The 12656-nt window shown below is 40.9% G+C and overlaps 1 long non-coding RNA gene across 1 annotated transcript in view; it reads right to left on the bottom strand.

Moving 5' to 3' along the window:
• Positions 1-11375, bottom strand: part of LOC309640437 — a 34718-nt gene extending 23343 nt beyond the window's left edge. Inside the window, exon 1 of the long non-coding RNA XR_014252218.1 lies at positions 1-11375. This exon is cut by the window's left edge and continues 18874 nt beyond it. This is a non-coding gene — a long non-coding RNA (uncharacterized lncRNA).
• Between the last annotated feature and the right edge of the window lie 1281 nt (positions 11376-12656).

The following is a 12656-nucleotide window of genomic DNA, read 5'->3' on the forward strand; positions in this document are numbered from 1 at the left end:
CATCGCGGTGCACGGGCCTCTCACTGTCGTGGCCTCTCTTGTTGCGGAGCACAGGCTCCAGACGCGCAGGCTCAGTAGTTGTGGCTCACGGGCCCAGTTGGTCCGCGGCATGTGGGATCTTCCCAGACCAGGGCTCGAACCCGTGTCCCCTGCATTGGCAGGCAGATTCTCAACCACTGCACCACCAGGGAAGCCCTCTAATTAATTCTTAATATTAACATTACTATTACTGATATGTAACAGTTATTGATCACTTACTGTATGTTAGGTTGTATGCTAAGTGCTAGACATGCTTTATTTCATTTGATCCTGATAGCTCTTTGAATAAAGCCCCATTACCATTATTATGACTGTACAGATGAAGAAGCTGAGGCTTAGTGAGGTCACTGGGATCAAGGTAAGAGAAAGGGTGGGGCAGAGAGGTTGATGGCGTAGAGGTTTGAGTCCCAGGTCTGCTGCTCCTTGACTGTGAGATTATGGGCGAGCTGTGTTAAAAAAGGCAGGCCTCTGCTTCTCCACTGGCAGCATGAGCATTGCAACAAACCTTTGCCTTACAGAGTGGCGAGGACCAATGGGATGATGCATTTGAAGCCACTTGAAAACTGTTAGGTTTGTGAGAAAATCACGCATAATCTTTCAACTCTAATTTACTGTTCTCATTTGGGAATAACTGCCTTCCATTCTTTCTCCCTAGTCATGTAATGCAGAGCTGTAATCATAGCATGCATTCAATTTCATGGCCTACTTGTCCAGTTATGGACATCATTATGTTGCTATGTATTTTTTCTTTTTACTGTGAAGTGTATCACACACATAGAAGTGTGTATAAAATGCATATGCACATTTTAAGTAATAATTATAAAGTGAAAAGTTGTAATACATGAACTAGATTAAAACATTACCAAGGACTTCCCTGGTGGTGCAGTGGTTAAGAATCCACCTGCCAATGCAGGGGACACGGGTTCGAGCCCTGGTCCGGGAAGATCCCACATGCCACGGAGCAACTAAGCCCTTGTGCCACAGCTACTGAGCCTGCACTCTAGAGCCCAAGAGCCACAACTACTGAGCCCGTGAGCCACAACTACTGAAGCCCGCACGCCTAGAGCCCGTGCTCCGCAACAAGAGGAGCCACCGCCATGAGAAGCCTGCGCACTGCGACGAAGTGTAGCCCCCGCTCGCCGTAACTAAAAAGCCGGCACGCAGCAAAGAAACCCAACACAGCCAAAAAATAAATAAAAATAAATAAATGCTTTATAAAAAAACAAAACAAAACAAAACAAAAACATTACCAACACTTTAGAAATGGCTGTGGGTCCCTCTCTGATTGCACCCACTTTTAACCCTTCTAGAGGAACCACTGTACTAGCTCTGTGTTCATTGTGGTGTTTCTCTTTATAGATTTATCACCTATGTGTATATCCTTCAACAACATAAGCACAAACCTAGCTGTGTAAGGAAAAGGCAATATTACCACTGATGAAACATAGAAAATACAACTTGCACAGAGTCACTGGGTCATGGCCTGGCCTCAGCTTTCCTGAAAGATTTTAGGAGCCCCTTTTTGGGAAGTTGGGGGTCACAGTCAGGAGTGAATCCTGGGACGCAGGGCTTACCACAGTTGGGGCATCTGGCAGGAGTATAGACGGGCCAGGTACTGGCTATCTAGTAGGAATAGGATGAAGGGAAGAGACTGCTTTGTATTTTCCACTTTTAAGCTTGCTATGGCCTAGTTCAAATTTTCAGGAATAGATCAAAGCAAAACATTTCTCTAGAAAGAGTTGAGTACGCCCAGCTGATCCAAGAGTCAGGGAGTGCAGTAGAGAAGAGAATCATCAATGCATGGTTCAAATAAGCCAAGTGCTTATGAGAATCTGGGTCAGGCTTTATCTGGGCTTTCAATCCTCAGATTAAAATGATGGCAAAAAGGCAGGAGGATCTTGCTAATGGTAGTTCTCAGCGTGTCAGTTTTTTGAATAACAGTGTTCTGGTTGCTCTTCTATAATTGTTCTGTAACTACCTTCTTGGGATCTTCCTTCACATTCCTCCTAGAGATTCCATATTCTTTCCTTTACGTTGGACCTCCTGTTTTCTTAAACCCCACGTTTTTCTCTTTGTTGGTTTACGTCTTCATTTTGGTGGAACTCATTAGTCAGTTTTACTCAATAATGGGTTAGTGGGAGATAGATTTTTTTTTTTGAGACCATGAGTGTCTAAAAATGCCTATATTCCATCTTCCCACTTGTTTGATAGTTTGATTGGGTATAGAATTCTAGACTGGCTGTCATTTGAAGCCATCTCTCCATTGTCTTCTAGCCTCCAGGGTAGCTGCTGAGATGTCCAGAGTAATATGGATTTCTTCTTCTCCTTCCCCATCCTCTTCCTCCTCCTTCTTCTCTCCCTTCCCCTCTCCATCTCTCTCTCTCTGAAAACTTATAGAATCTTTTCTTTGCTCCAGTGTTTTGAGATGTTACAATAATGTCCATCATTCTAGGTTATTTTCATCCACTGTGCTTGGCAGTCAGTGGACCCTTTCAATCTGGTATCTCAGTTTTGGGGAATGTTCCTTAATTATTTTGTTGATGATTTTCTCCTGTTTATTTCTCTGTTTCTGGAACTTGTACTACTTAGGCATTGGATTTCCTGGATTGACTCTCTTATTTTTCTTACCTTTTTCTCTTCTTTCCCTATCTTTGTCTTTTTTATGTGTGAGTGTGCCACCTCTGGGAAATTTCCTCAACCCTTCTATTTTTTTTTTTTTTAACTTTTGTGATCACATTTCTAACTTATGAAAGCATTTTTTTCTTGTTCTCTGAAAATCCCTTTAAAAAAATAGCATCCTGGTTTTGTTTTATGAATGCAATATCTTATCTGATTAATAACAAATTGTTTATATGTTTTCTCTTTTTGCATCATCTCTTTTTCTACTAAGTGCTTTTTTCTTAATTTTGTGCTTTTGGTCTCTATATTCTACACAGGATTGAGCATATTTTCATATGGTTAAAGGCATTTGTATTTCCTATTCTTATTACTATCTATCCATATCCAGTGTTTTAAGATTGGCAATCATTAGTACTGGAATGCAAAACCCTTGGTGGAATATAAATTAATCACACCTTTTTTGGAGAGCAGGTAGGCAGTATCTCTCAAAATTCTGAAATGTACGTACACTTTGATCAAGAACTTAGCATCAGAGAAATGCAAATTAGAGCTACATTGAGAGGTTTCTGTATGAGAAGAAATGAAGGGACAAGATTTACCTTGTTACCTTAACTGGAAAACTGGACAAGATATACAAAACAATAATTTTCCAACATTGGATAATAGGCAGCAAGAGATATATTCCTGAGAGAAGGAAAACAAACACACAAAACTTGGTGTGACTGTACCAGCTTACTGCCCAGAGGCAGTTTCCAGGCCACAGCACAGGAAGAAGGAACCTGGCAGTCCCAGTTAATTGTGGAGACAGAGCTTGGAGTTTGGGGAGGCCAAGATGGCAACAATTTGTGGGTCAGAGTACCCCAGAGAATGGAGCTGCAGGGCGGGCAGAAAGGAGGGAGACAGGGAGGGAGTGAGGGAGGGAGCAGCAGTGGGTCCTCCTGAGATTTTGGCCCAGTGCTGAGTGTGAGAGGGGAACTCTCTGAGACCAGAAAAAACAACCATCACAAAGAAGTAGGAGGGGGCTTCCCTGGTGGTGCAGTGGTTGAGAATCTGCCTGCTAATGCAGGGGACATGGGTTCGAGCCCTGGTCTGGGAAGATCCCACGTGCCGCGGAGCAACTAGGCCCGTGAGCCACAACTACTGAGCCTGCGCATCTGGAACCTGTGCTCCGCAACAAGAGAGGCCGCGATAGTGAGAGGCCCGCGCACCGCGATGAAGAGTGGCCCCCGCTTGCCGCAACTAGAGAAAGCCCTCGCACAGAAACGAACACCCAACACGGCCAAAAATAAATAAATAAATAAAATTAAAAAAAAAAAAAAAAAAAAGAAGTAGGAGGAACAATTACTGGGATTCAAACAGGCTGGGAATAGCTCATGTTCCCACAAGCCGTAGTGGAAAGACCTCATTGTATACACATTGGGTAGAAACCTCCAAAGAATATTATCTTAGCACTGGAACTAAATTAACCCTTGACTAATGACTGCTTGGACACATCCTAACAAAGCTTAAAAGTAAGTCTTGAAAGCATTCAGCTTATTCCAGTAACTTATCTGTGTGCCAGGAAAATATCCAACCTCATTGAAAGGAATACAACAGACTCCAGAGATGACAGAACCAGCAGAAAAGGACGTTAAAACATCTATATAAATACACGCTGTATGTCAAGAAGGTAGAAGAAAACATGATGTGTTGAGCAGAGAAGTGGAACATAGATATGTATTCCAAAAGGAACTTTTAAAGATGAAAAAAATACCATATCTGAAATTAAAAATAGACCAGGTAGGCAAAACAGCAGATGAGGCACTGGAGAAGACAAGTTCAGTATACTTTAAGGCAGTAACAGAAACCATCCAAAAGAAAGAAGCACAGACAGTAAGGAGCCTAAGAAAAAACTTAAATAGGGCATCATGCTCTGTGGGACAATATTAAGTAGCCTAAACGCTATGTAATTGGACTCCTAGAGAAAAAGGGGAAGAAGAGAGAAAAATATTCAGACAGCCCCGGCCATTCCCAGTTATTGGAGGGAGCTTGGAAAATTTCAGAGGGGCTTTTGGTGACCAGGTCCAGACTTGGAGTGCCCTGCTTGGATGACACTGCTGTCGCTGGCAGGTCCAGGCGCGAGACTTAGAAAATTTCAAGGAAGATGCTTCAGAGCACAGGGATCCTTGAGCGGCAAAATGCAGGACAGGGGCCCCACTTGCCAGTCTAAGGGTGTGATTGTATCCACACTCATTTTTATCCCAGGGAAGAATGCAGCAGCCCCCTTCCCTGAAATGCCCGTTTGCATCTCTGCTGCTGATGGCACGTGATGTAAGTAAGGGAAATGAACTTTTATTGTATTAAACCAGTGAGATTTCAGGACATGTCTGTTATAGTAGCTATGCAGTAATTACCTGAATTAATCATCCCACCTCCTCCATGTTTTAATTACCTGTGAACTTGGATAACCTCCAGAATGGCTAGTATCACTGCAGTGGTCTTTCACCCGCCCCCCCCCCATACTCTTTTGGGTTTCCTCCATCAATCCACTGCAGTGTGATTTTTATAGTTCAAGAATCTCACAACATTTCTAGTCTGCTGATGGCACTTTGTTCTAGTTTCTTTATATCATCGCTGTCATTTTTGGGATTTGGGGCTAAGAAAGTACTTAGATTTGTGTGCTTAATCCACCATCTTGAGTCAATCTTCCTCTCGTATTAATTTGCATTTTTGGATTCCTAATAAGACTGAATATTTTCCCATATGTTTGTTTCCTAATTACTTCCTAATTTGTGATTTTGTTGCTCATGTCCTTTGCTTCTTTCTTTATTGCAATATTCAGTTATTAACAACTGAGAACTACTGATTTCAAATTTATTAATTCTAAAATGTGCCCTGGGCTTCCCTGGTGGCGCAGTGGTTGAGAATCTGCCTGCCAATGCAGGGGACACGGGTTCGAGCCCTGGTCTGGGAAGATCCCACATGCCGCGGAGCAACTAGGCCCGTGAGCCACAATTACTGAGCCTGCGCGTCTGGAGCCTGTGCTCCGCAACAAGAGAGGCCGCGATAGTGAGAGGCCTGCACACCGCGATGAAGAGTGAACCCCGCTTGCCGCAACTAGAGAAAGCCCTCGCACAGAAACGAAGACCCAACACAGCCAAAAATAAATAATAAATAAATAAATAAAATGTGCCCTGTGCATTCCTATTCCCTGTATTTACTTATGTTGGTCTAGATTTGAGTTATTCACTCTTCTCTCTCCTCTGCTTGTTTAAATTGGATCCTTCACAACATTTCTGAAAGACTTCCAGTTCAGTTACAGACCCAGTCTTCAGTTATCATGCCTCCAAATTACAGGCATACCTTGTTTTATCATGCTTTACGTTACTGCATTTTACAGATTCTACGTTTTTTACAAATTAAGGTTTTGTGGCAACCCTGCGTCAAGCAACTCTCTTGGCACCATTTTTCTAACAGCATCTGCTCACTTCGCGTCTCTATCACATTTTGCCACTTCTTGCAATATTTCAAACCTTTTCATTATTATTATATTTGTTATGGTAATCTGTGATCAGTGATCTTTAGTGTTACTATTGTAACTGTTTTGGGGCAAAGAATTGCACCCATATAAGACAGGGAACTCAATAGATAAAGGTGTTCTAACTGCTCCACTGACTGGCTATTCCCCATCTCTTCACCTCTTCTGGGGCCTCCCTGTTCCCTGAGACATATCGATATGGAAACTAGGCCAGCTAATAACCCTACAGTGGCCACTAAGTGTTCAAGTGAAAGGAAGAATCACGTCTCTCCCTTTAAATCAGAAGCTAGAAGCTTAGTGAGGAAGGCATGTCAAAAGTCAAGACAAGCCATAATCTAGGCCACTAGTGCCCGTTAGTCAAGTTGTAAATGCAAAGGAAAACTTCTTGAAGGAAATCTAAAGTGCTACTCCAGTGAACACACAGATGATAAGAAAGAGAAACAGCCTTATTGCTGATGTGGAGAAAGTTGTAGTGGTCTGGATAGACGATCAAACTAGCTACAACATTCCCTCAAGCCAAAGCCTAATCCAGAGCAAGGCCCTACTCTCTTCAGTATTATGAAAGTTGAGAGAGGTGAGGTAGGTGCAGAGAAAAGTTTGAAGCTAGCAGAGGTTGTTACATGAGGTTTAGGGGAGGAATCATCTCCATGACATAGAAGTGCGGGGTAAAGCAGCAAGTGCTGATGTAGAAGCTACAGCAAGTTATCTAGAAGATCTAGCTAAGATCATTAATGAAGGTGGCCACACTAAACAATAGATTTTCAATGTAGACAGTATAGCCTTCTACTGGAAGAAGATAACATCTAGGACTTTCATAGCTAGAGAGGAAAAGTCAATGCCTGGCTTCAAAGCATCCAAGGACAGGCTGACTCTCTTGTTAGGGGCTAATGCAGCTGATGACTTGAAGTTGAAGCCAATGCTCATTTACCATGCCCCAAATCCTAGGGTACTTAAGAATTATGCTAAATCTACTCTGCCTGTGCTCTGTAAATGGAAAAACAAAGCTTGGATGACAGCACATCTGTTTACAACATGGTTTCTTGAATATTTTAAGCACACTGCTGAGGCCTACAGCTCAGAAAAGAAGCTTCTTTTCAAAATGGTATGGTTCATTGATAATGCATTTAGTCACCCAAGAGCTCTGATGGAGATGTACAATGAGATTCATGTTGTTTTCATGCTGCTAACACAACATCCATTCTGCAGCCTATGGATCAAGGAATAATTTTGACTTTCAAGTCTTATTATTTAAGAAATACACTGTGTAAGGCTATAGCTGCAATAGACACTGATTCCTCTGATGGATTTGGGCAAAGTAAATTGAAAACCTTCTGGAAAGGAGTCACTACATACATGCCATTAAAAATATTCGTGATTCATGAGAAGAGGTCAAAATATCAGTATTAACAGGAATTTGGAAGAAGGTGATCCCAACCCTCATGGAAGATTTCATTGGAGGAAGTAAATGCAGAGGTGGTGTAAATAGCAAGAGAACTAGAATTAGAAGTGGAATCTGAAGATGTGACTGAGATGCTGCAAGTTCATGATAAAACTTGAGCGGATGAGGAGTTGCTTCTTATGGATGAGCAAAGAAGGTGGCTTCTTGAGATAGAATGTGCTCCTGGAGAAGATGCTGTGAAGATTGTTGAAATGACAACAAAGGATTTAGAATATTACATACACTTAGTTGATAAAGCAGAGTCAGGGTTTGAGAGGATTGACTCTAATTTTGAAAGAAGTTCTGGGGGTAAAATGCTCTCAGACAGCATTGATGTTACAGAGAAATCGTTCATGAAAGGAAGAGTCAATTGATGCAGCAAACTTCATGGTTGTCTTAATTTAAGGAATTGCCACTGCCACCACAGCCTTCGGCAGCCACCACCCTGCTCAGTCAGCACCATCTACATCGAGGCATACCCTAGATTATGACTTGCTGAAGGCTCAGATGATGATTAGCATTTTTTTAGCAATAAAGTATTTTTATATTAAGGTATGTACATTGTTTTTCAAGACATAATGCTATTGCACACTTAATAGACTACAGTATAGTGTAAACGTAACTTTTATATGTGCTGGGGAACCATAAAGTTCATGTGACTTGCTTTATTGTGATATTTGCTTTATTACGGTGTTTTGGAACTGAACCCGCGATATCTCTGAGGTATGGCTGTATTTATAATGGGTAATATTTATTGTGTACTTACTCTTGCCAGACTCAATACTAAGCATTTTACGTATGTTATCATATTTAATTCTTAAAACAACTTTGTGGTAGTTACAACTATTAAATCCATTTTACAGATAAGGAAACCGAGGCATAGACAGGTTAGGTAACTTGCCTAGAGTCACAAAGGTGGAGTGAGATGGAACAGGGACTCACGCCCATTCTCTCTGTTCACAAAGCCCTTAACCACGACACCCTGTTTATTCCTTTGAATTCCTATAGTTCCTTTGGCTGTGTCACTTGGGTGCAGCAACTTAGTTTATGTATCATTATTTATTTTGCTCTTATATATGTCCTAAATTTCCTATTCAGTTGTAAACTTTTTATGGTTACATACTTTTGCCATAGAAATGCTTTTTATATCCTCTGTGTGAATCTCAGTGATAACAAATGATAGGCCTTCAATGAAGTTTGTTAAATGTATCAGTTGTTCAGAATTGCTTTGGGGTTAATTACTTAATGGAGATTCTTTTTGCATGCAAAGCTGAGAGGCACCTTCTTCGTAATTTATCTCAGATAACTCTTGCCACATGTTAAATATCACTCCTCTTTAATATGCTTCTTTTTATGGCAGTTTATTTAGGAAGTCGTTAAGTGACAACACTCCTTCAGAACTCCATAGAATTCCATTTGTAATTATTATTATTTTTTAAAATTAATTTATTAATTAATTTTTATCTGCGTTGGGTCTTCATTGCTGCGTGTGGGCTTTCTCTAGTTGCAGTGAGCAGGGACTACTCTTCGTTGTGGTGTGTGGGCTTCTCACTGCGGTGGCTTCTCTCGTTGCGGAGCACGGGCTCTAGACCTGCAGGCTTCAGTAGTTGTGGCCTGTGGGCTCTAGAGCGCAGGCTCAGTAGTTGTGGCGCACAGGCTTAGTTGCTCCGCGGCATGTGGGATCTTCCTGGACCAGGGCTTGAACCCGTGTCCCCTGCATTGGCAGGCGGATTCTTAACCACTGCGCCACCAGGGAAGTCCATCCATTTGTAATTATGAGAACTAATATGCATGGAAATTTCCAGAAGTGGGCTTGATTTTCTTGGCCCTTTTTCAGTCAGGTGAAACTTCTTAAGGGAGCCTGGATTCTGTCTCATCACTTTTCCTCAGGTAAAAATTTCAAGTCTTTATAGTTACTTTTGAAAATCGCAGGGCAATTTGCAACAATGGCAAAGCAGCCAGTCTTCAATAGAACCTCAAGCGTGGCTTAGGTTATTGCCCTTCCATTCTTACATAGACTTACAGAGTTCAATCGTATCTCTCTTCCCAGTCACTGACTCTGTCTAAAGAAGAGAAAAAGACTACAATGCCATCAAGATGATGATAATACTCAGCAATTTATATCCCCTTCATTTCCCCACATATTTTAGAGCTATCCATTTCCCAGCATTCCCAAGGCCAGTTGTGCCGGGAACTGAGATGAAGTCAGATTTTCTCCATTCAAAAAGAACAAAGTAGAATTAAAGATGTATATCTGGATCATGGCATCCCAACCCAAGATAATAATACTTAAGGACATTTATAGCTTTTACAAAGGATGAAATAAAATTGTCACTACAAAATTTATTTTCATTTACTTAAATTATGAATAGAACTACATTTACAAACAGAATTTATAGAAGGTGATTGCTATGACATTAAACAAAACTAATGGTTTTGGATTCTTTGACCAATATTCAGGTTTAGAAAAATCTTTGCAGACCACTTGTACATTTATTTCTAATTGCTGACCTACAGCAATTTGCAGTGTAGAGCTTGCAATGGTTATAAATACATATGTTTTTATTGTTTCATATACACTCTACGTACTGTCAAGAAGGGTTTGAGGTGATGTACAATAAAAGTACAAGAATAATAAGTCTAAGACACAACTCATTGCAAGGTAAAAATTATGGGAAATGTGATCATAAATGTGACTCTTGGTTAGGAATAGGTTTGGTTAAAATTAAAAGAAAATGTGACAGACAATGGCTTAAACAAGAAAGAAGTTTGTTTTTCTGAAACAAAAAAAAGTTCTGGAGCCCAGGGCAGCCCCGTAATGCCTTCAGCCGCCTAGGCTGCTTCCATCTTGCTGCTCTACTCTCCCTAGACTGTGGCTTTCAATCTCATGGATCCAAGATGCTGGCTCCCCCTCAGGTGTCATGACTGTGCTCCAGGCAGGGGAGAGGGACAGAGGAAAAAGGCTATATGGGCACACCAGCAGAATTTTCACCTTTTAAATAGCTTCCCTAGAAGCCATACCTAGTTACTTCTGCTTAGATCTCATTTGCTAAAACTTGGTCACACCACCACAGAGGGATGTAGATTAGGTGCGTGTTTGTAGCTGAATACTTTGCCACATTGAACAAAAGGGATTTGTTTTGTTTTGTAAAGGTAGAAGGGAAAAATGGATATGAAAATATAACTCACAATGTTTGCTACAGTAACTGATTTTAAAAAGAGGTATATCTAAAATCTATATGTTCAAGTAAGTGTTTTTAGAAAAAAATTTAAAATTACACAAGAAAAGCACGTGTTACTTTAAAACAAGATTTTTTGTTATATATCAATTATACCTCAATAAATTTTTTTCCAATGTTGATAGGCATAATTTTTTTTTAAAAGGCTTCTTAGTCAAATTAGTTTGGGAATCCATAATTAAGCAGCAAAGAGCTGATAACATAATAGAAATATGCTTTGTAAATCTCCAGGGTGGAGAATAGGATGAAGTAGTTCCTAAACTTTTTTGGCCACAGAACTCTTTTGTTGGTTTATTTTTTAGACTAGTATAAAAGGGATCTCAATTTGAGAAATGCTGAGTAGAATTTTATCTTGTGACTGACCAAAAGAAATTCCTTGTATCTCAGCTGTATCCAAAAGCTTTAGTTAAACCTATCCTTAGGGTATTTTTTTAATGAATAATTTTACCGAAAGGAATTCCAAAGATGTTTCGAGCAACAGCAAATTCATTGGAATCCTCCCCTTCACACACACACACACACACACACACACACACACACACACACACACGCAGGGTTTTTTCCTTAAAAAAACCAGCCGTATTAATTTCTATCTTCTTGTTCTGAATTATTATTATTTTTAATAGCACATACCCCTTCATTAACTCTTTCATCAAAGATCTCTATGTATTAAGCTCCTACAGGGGTCATAAACAGAGCAATACTAACTTCCTAAAGAAAGGGCGGTGACTTACAGACTGATCTATGATTCCTACACTGCCCCTCCCATCTCCTACCCGCATTTTAGAGAGAGTTGTTCATATGGTTTGTGTTTACTGTCTGGGGGAGCAGGTTGTCCGCAAATGCATAGGTGAGATTGAAATATTGAATGGAAAAAGAATAGTTGAATAAAAAGTGCCTCAGGGATTTGGGGAGACTAGAACCAAGGTCCTGGCACCCAAGGCAGTTAGTAATTTAACCAACAGTTAAACCAACATTTATCTAGTGTCCCCTTTATTCCTGGCATTTGTGAGACTCCTGGATGCAAAGAAACAAAACAATCCCTTCACTTTAAAATCCTTTTGGGAACAAATTGTATCTCTTTTGCTCAGGTTATAAACTTAGCTCCTGGCATTTTTAAGCATTCAGTAATTGCTTTTATTGAATTAAAGAATGGATGAAAAGACAAAGTCCCTGCTCTCAAGTTCAGTTTAGAAATTGTGTGGTTTTTTTCCTGGACATATATTTGTGGAGATCAGTATTATATCAAGAATGACTTTGGCTGCGCTGCACGGCTTGTGAGATCTTAGCTCCCTGGCCAGGGACCAAACTTGCGCCCTCCACAGTGGAAGTGCGGAGTCCTAACCACTGGAAGGCCAGGGAATTCCCAAGAATGACTTTAATACAAGATGAAAATATGTAAAGAGCATTTAAGTACTAGTGTGTCCAGGACTGCATCAGAGTGGTTTTCACTTTTGCTCCCAATACATGTATCTTCTATTTACTTTGTTACTTTTTAAAAATTTAATCAATTAATTAATTAATTTTTGGCTGCATTGGGTCTTCGTTGCTGTGTGCAGGCTTTCTCTAGTTATGGCAAGCAGGGGCTGCTCTTTGTTGCGGTGCGTGGGCTTCTCATTGCGATGGCTTCTCTTGTTGCAGAGTATGGGCTCTAGGCGTGCCGGCTTCAGTAATTGTGGCACGCGGGCTCAGTAGTTGTGGCTCGTGGGCTCTAGAGCACGGGCTCAGTAGTTGTGGTGCATGGGCTTAGTTGCTCCACGGCATGTCGAATCTTCCTGGACCAGAGCTCGAACCGATGTCCCCT

Source organism: Balaenoptera physalus, assembly GCF_965194825.1.
Source record: "Balaenoptera physalus genome assembly, chromosome: 13".
NCBI lineage: Eukaryota > Metazoa > Chordata > Mammalia > Artiodactyla > Balaenopteridae > Balaenoptera > Balaenoptera physalus.